Source organism: Capra hircus, chromosome 16 (assembly GCF_001704415.2).
Source record: "Capra hircus breed San Clemente chromosome 16, ASM170441v1, whole genome shotgun sequence".
Taxonomy (NCBI): Eukaryota; Metazoa; Chordata; class Mammalia; order Artiodactyla; family Bovidae; genus Capra; species Capra hircus.
In genome coordinates this window covers 75,383,202-75,390,170 of record NC_030823.1, presented here as the reverse complement: position 1 = coordinate 75,390,170, position 6,969 = coordinate 75,383,202, and positions in this window count along the sequence as shown.

The following is a 6,969-nucleotide window of genomic DNA, read 5'->3' as shown; positions in this document are numbered from 1 at the left end:
GAAAATGTCTTGAGAAAAATACTCCTACTGAGCCTTCCTCTCCTGTTTTGTAAAATTTTTTATTCTTCTTTTCCCCTTCACTTTCTTCCTTGTCCTTTTCTATCCTCTGCTCCTTCTCACAAAACAAGAGTATTTTGTGAAAATGGGGACATACTTACAAGTCAAGTATTTTACCAGACCGGAAGTGTACAAAAAAGCAACTTATTATTTTTCCCTTATTTCAAACGCTGTCTTTACTAAATAATTTCTTCTGAAGCAGAAGAATAGAGTCCCTCACTCTCCATCCTCTGATAGAGAAGTTCTGCCATCTACAGTGAAATGGAATTTCCTGAGGTCATGTTGTTCAGAGAGAATGCCAAAAAAATCCTATATATGTATATATATATATAAAAACCAGCATCATGTCATCTTTTGGTAGGCAATAATGCCAAGTGCTCTAAAAGAAAAGTCAAATCCTTGACTTTATGTGGACAAGGGCAAAAAAAAGAAAAAGAATAAAATATATTAATTAGTTAAAGGGGGCCAAGCCAAATGTTTTCTCATGTGGTGACAATTAGCTATTATTAAACACTTATGCAGATAAACCTTTTGAAATTTTTATTCCTAAAATGGTATATATTTAAAGTTTTTAATGAATTGTGTGAACTATGCAGTTGAATAAATTTCCATCTTTATTTCTGAAGGATTTGAGCCTTGGCTGACCTCTTTGTTAGAAGTGCTATCATTTTACAGTAATTTTCTTCTCAGAGTTCTATTTTTGTCCTTTCTTATTACCTTAAAATTTTTCTTGCAGAACATTTGAAACAAATGCAAACGTGCACAGAGACAGTGTAATGAATCCCCGTGTACCCATCACCCAGCTTCCATACTTGCGTACCCATGGCAACCATTATTTCATTTATAGAGAACATCTGCTCCTTCAACCACATTATTTTCTAATAAATGACAAATACCATAAATATTTTAGCTCTCAAGTCTATAAAGGATATGAACTCCTCTAAATATAATCACAATGCTATGTTTACATCTAAAAGAAGAGGGATATTTTCTTAACAACGATGGTATCACTGAATTTCTAATTGTCTCTTAGATGGTATGTTTTCTTTTCTTATGGTTTTTCATCCATAGGTCTTCCTCAGTTAATTTTTTCTCTTTGAAATGTATTTGCTGAAGAAATAGGGTTGTTTGTACTCCTTATGAATTGGAAATTGGACCTAAAGATATAGATGAGACTTTTTTTCTTGCCAAGGCACCTTAAGGGACTGTTGTGCTCTCTTAGGGGGCACAAACGAATGATTGTCTCTTTTTGTGATGTTAGTAGCTGTTAATGCTCAATATCTAGCTTCATTAATTTCTTGTTGCTGTTGGTTAGTTGCTGTCGTGCACGACTCTTTTGCAACCCCATGGATGGTAGCCCGCCAGGCTCCTCTGTCCATGAGGTTTCCCAGGCAAGAATATTGGAATGGGTTGTCATGTCCTTCTCCAGGGGATCTTCCCGATGCCATGTCTGCCACTTGGCAGACAGATCAAACCCCGTGTCTGCTGCTTGGCGGGCAGATTCCTTATTACTGAGCCTCTACGGCAGCCCCCATTAATTTATTAGAAGCTGCAAAATAGTGATATTCTGATCAAGGCATTCCTTTATTTATTTGCTGAGATGTTTCTATAAATAGAAGATTCTTCTCCTCTGTCGTTTCAGCTACCGTGTTACAGTTCATACAGAGAAAGCAGAAAAAATGTTTATTCTTTTACTTACAAGATTTCACAATAATGAATTGTTCCCTAATGTTATCCAAGAGCAACCAATTAGGTTTAGTGGTTTTGTTTGTTTAGTATCACTTCAAACACATGGGATTAAACATATTTGCTATGTTTCAAGACATTATAGCTATTAATCTTAGTGGCACTTCCCATGGCCAGGGTCCTCAATGGCCTGAGTCCTACTGACATGACCTCAGTTTTTGACAGTTTCTTTGCTGTTTGCGTTTCGGGATGACAAGGTATTCCGCACTTGCAGACTGTCATCAGTGTAGTGGACCGGCGTGAACTCCTACCCTCTGATGAGACAGCAGGTGTCTCTGTGGACTCAGCAGTGGCCTGGGACCCACAGATGTCACCACTCTGGGACAAGCGGCACAGGTGTCCCACTGAGCTGCCAGCTGAAACTAAGCTACTTCTGCGTTCCCTGGTTGTCAGCAGAGGAAAACCATCTCCCACGTCGGGAGCTGCATACATGGGCCAGTGGCATCAGCTGGGCCCAGGAAAAAAGGCACATCTGAGGCAGTTGCTATCATTGCAGCCACGAATTAATGAAAACTTTTACATATGATATAAAATAGTTAAATGTAATAGGAATTTTAGACAGTTGGACAAAGTTTTTATTTCTTGATTGTTTTCCTCTGATAGATGTGTTCATTAATTTGTACTTTTCAGAGTAAATCACATTTGCTACAAATTAATAATAATTTAACATGTAGAAAATGAACACGATCTAGGTTACTTTCATGTTCCTGTGTGACTCTGAGAGACTGTTATGAATGACTGTGTGTATGAGGGCTTCCCCTGTGGCTCAGCAGGTAAAGAATCCACCTACAATGCAGGAGACCTAGGTGTGATCCCTGGGATGGGAAGACACCCTGGAGAAGGGAAAGGCTACCCACTCTAGTATTCCGGCTTGGAGAATTCCATGAACTGTATAGTCCATGGGGTTGCAAAGAGTATGAATGGCTGTGTATAAAAATGTAATTCTCATAATATGTAAATTATCTTTTTTGCTTTTATTTATTTTCTCATTTATTTTTTAACATGTAATTAAAGTTATGTCAAACAGATAATGAAATTTAATTGCCAGTTTTAAAAAAACCTGTAGTTTTAGGGCAGAGGTCAGTTGTTTACATGTTCAATAACAAAAATCTGGTTGTTATTTATCTAGAACTTTAACATAAAGCAGTTTCTTACAACAAAATGTGTTTCCCCCCTGTGAAAGATGAATATAGTCATTTACCTGTATTGTTTTTTATGGGGATACACTTTAATCTGCTAATATTTTGTGATCTAATGTTACTACTGTGCTTTGTTAGGACTTCTTACTAGATACTTGGATTATTGAATAATAAATAATCTTTCATCTTTTCCATTTCTAATTCCCTTGTTTTCCATTACAACCCCTGGTCATAAAAATGCAAATTTAATATGCAAATTATATTCACTTACAAATATATTCACAGCAGCTTTAGGTGAAAACACAACTGCCTTTCAGCTAATGCCAAAATGTAAATCACGCCGCTTATAAAATGGGTGTTCGTAATTTTTCTTAGAAAAAATATGTACGAGCTGAGAGACTGACTGGTCTGTCTTGAACTTGTGACATGTGTGAACACAAAGGATATGGGTTGAAAATCTGGATTAATCAAACACTATGTGTACAAATGCATGGATTCAGTGACTCTCCAGACAGACATAATATAGAAAGTGAACATCGCTTAATCCTGTCTGACTCTCTGCAACCCCATGGACTATACAGCACATGGAATTCTCCAGGCCAGAATACCATGGCCAGAGTTGGTAGCCATTCCCCTCTCCAAGGAATCTTCCCAACCCTGGGATCAAACCCAGGTCTCCCACATTGCAGGCGGATTCTTTAGCGTCTGAGCCACCAGAGATGCCCAAGAATACCAGAGTGGGGAGCCTATTCCTTCTCCAGGGAGTCTTTCCGAGTCAGGAGTTGAACTGGGATCTCTTGCATTGCAGGTGAACTCTTTACCAGCTGAGCTACCAGGGAAGCCCCAGACACAGTGTTGTGTTATTGCAAAGACTAAACAAACATTAGAACACAAAGCTTTTATAAAGATGCGAAATATCTTGGCTGTGTCACTAGTAGAAGGCGCTGTCAATAGTATCCGTCATGGCTGTAGTAATTTAACAAATATTTCTTGAACACTTACTTCATGCTGAACTGTGGTGGTGCTGGGGAGTCAGAGATGAGAAAGTCATAAACTGTTCCTGAACAGCTTACTCGTTTACTTAGCGAGAGAAACATCTAATAAATACTCAGATTTCGATGTACAGCAATAGTGATATTACAGTGTTTATGGCTGTTAGAGGCGAGACTGACAGGTTTGCAAGGAGAAGTTGGTAAAGGCTCCATAGAGGATGTGGATTTGAGCAAAGGAGTTTCAGAAAAACATCTACTTCTGCTTCACCGACTATGCTGAAGCCTTTGACCATGTGTATCATAACAAACTGGAAAATTCTTAAAGAGGTGGGAGTACCAGACCATCTTACCTGTCTCCTGAGAAACCTGTGTGGGGGTCAAGAAGCAATAGCTAGAACTAGACATGGAAAATCTGACTGGCTCAAAATTGGGAAAGGAGTATGTCAAGGCTGTATATATTGTCACCCTGTTTATTTTTAACTTATCATCATGCGAACTACTTGGCTGGATGAATAGCAAGCTGCAGTCAAGATTGCTGGAAGAAATATCAGTAACCTCAGATATGGAGATGATACCACTCTAATGGTAGAAAGTGAAAAGGAGCTAAAGAGCCTCTCAATGAAGGTGAAAGAGGAGAGTGAAAAAGCTGGCTTAAAACTGAACATTAAAAAAAGCTAAGGTCACCACAGCCAGTCCCATCACTTTATGACAGATAGAAGGGGAAATTTAGAAGCAGTGACAGACTTGCTTTTCTTGGGTTCCAAAATCACAGTGGACAGTAACTGCAGTCATGAAATTAAAAGATGCTTGCTCATCCAAAGGAAGAAGAAACAAGTGTTAGTTGCTCGGTTGTGTCTGACTCTTTGTGATTCCATGGACTGTAGCCTGCCAGACTCCTCTGTCCATGGAATTTTTCAGGCAAGAATACTGCGGTGGGTTTCCATTTCCTTCTCCTGGGGATCTTCCTGACCCAGGGATCAAACTCAGGTCTCCAGTATTACAGGAAGATTCTTTACCATCTGAGCCACCCAGAAAGCCCTCAGAAGAAAAGCTATGACAAACCTAGACAGTGTATTAAAAAGCAAAGACATCACTTTGCTGACAAACGTCAATGTAGCCAAAGCTATGGTTTTTCCAGTAGTCACGTGCAGATGTGAGAGCTGGATCATAAAGAGCTGATGTTTTTGAACTGTGATGTTGGAGAAGACTCTTGAGAGTCCCTTGGACTGCAAGCAGATCAAACCAGTCAATTCTAAAGGAAATAAACCCTGAATATTCATTGGAAGGACTGAAGCTCCACTATTTGGGCCATCTGATGTGAAGAGTCTGCTCATTGAATAAAACCCTGGTGCTGAGAAAGATTGAGGGCAGGAGGAGAGGGGGATGACGAGGATGAGATGGTTTGATGGCATCACCAACTCAATGAACATGAATCTGAGCAAACTCAGGGAGATACTAGAAGACAGGGAGGCCTGGTGCACTGCAGTCTATGGGGTCGTGAAGAGTCGGACACAACTTCGCAGCAGAACGGCAACAGCAAAATGTGCTCCACGTTGGTGTTTAGAGTGCTGTTCACGTGAGGTGCGAGAGAGAGCATGATGACTGGGAGTCTTTGCATGAGTCTGGAAAGGGGATTCAGGAAGGGGAGAGGGGTGGAATCAAGACTCCAGCAGGGTGGGCAGGAGCCCTGGACGTTTTGAGTGTGCAGCAGCCACGCTCAGTCTGCCTTTGAGAAAAAGGCAGTTCAGGTAAAGCAGTGCTGTTAACTGTCAGTGTCCAGGTGTAGCGCCTCCAGGAGGCACCCCCGCCGCTGGCCTGAGACCGTGCTCTCCCCGGGGAGTCTCTTGCTGGTAGCTCAGCACTGAGTGGTTAGAGGCCAGTTCTGCCCGCCCCGGCCTCCTCTAACAAAGCAGTGCCCCTAAGCTCCCATTGGCTTGGCCAAGGTTACGTCCGATCTGCGTCCTGGTGTGAGCTTCTCCTGCCACACTTGCTTTCCTCTCCCTCGTCCCTTTCACAAGGGTCAGGTCAGCATCGAGGTCTGAAGGCTTTCCCTACCCAATTCAGCAGCCTCCCCTTTTTATTTTTCATCAAGAGCAGATAGACTGCTGTCTCTCCTAACACCAGGTCAGCTTCTGCTTCCAGGAGGACCCAACAGACCCAAGAATATCAGTGGTCTGTAAAGTCAGTGTTGCTTAGAAGGCTAGTGTGATGTTGGTCGCTCAGTCGTGTCCGACTCTGTGATCCCATGGACTGCGGCCTGCCAGGCTCCTCTGTCCTTGGGCTTCGGGCTTCTGCAGGCAAGAATACTGGAGTGGGTTGTCATGCCCTCCTCCATGGGATCTTCCCCACCCAGGGAGCGACCCCTGTCTTCTGCATTGCAGGCAAACTCTTTACCATTTGAGCTATAGGGAAGATCCTAGAAGTTTAGAAGGGTACTCCTTTTACATGTATATTTAAACATTCACTAAGTAAATCTGATACAACTCCTATAAAATGTAAGAAATTAATTGTATGCAAATGTTAAATGAGAATTTTTTCAAAATTAATCCTATACTTCTAATCTGCTTCACACTGCTTAGTCAGCTTTTCACTGTGTTTTCACAAAGACCATCAGCTAATGTTTCCTTCATTTTTTAAAAAGTGATTCTTCTTAATTACTTTCATTTATTTATTGGGCGGTGCTGGGTCCTCCTTGCTGCATTTCTCTGGCTGCAGTGAGCGGGGTCTACTCCTCATTGTGGAGCAGAGGCTGAGGGCCCTCGTGGGCCCAGTATTTGCAGCTCACGGGCTCTGGAGCACAGACTGTCATGGCGCCTGGGCTTAGTGGCCCTGCGGCATGTGGGATCTTCCTGGACCAGGGATCAAACTCACGTCCCCTGCATTGGGAGACAGATTCTTAACCACTGGCCCCCCCAAGAAATTTCTCTTCATATTTTTTTTTAACAGAATATGCCTGATATCATTAATGATGTCTTCACTTGCACAGGAGATTCACATGCATCTGCTTTGGCATGAATCTGTGATACTGAAATAAA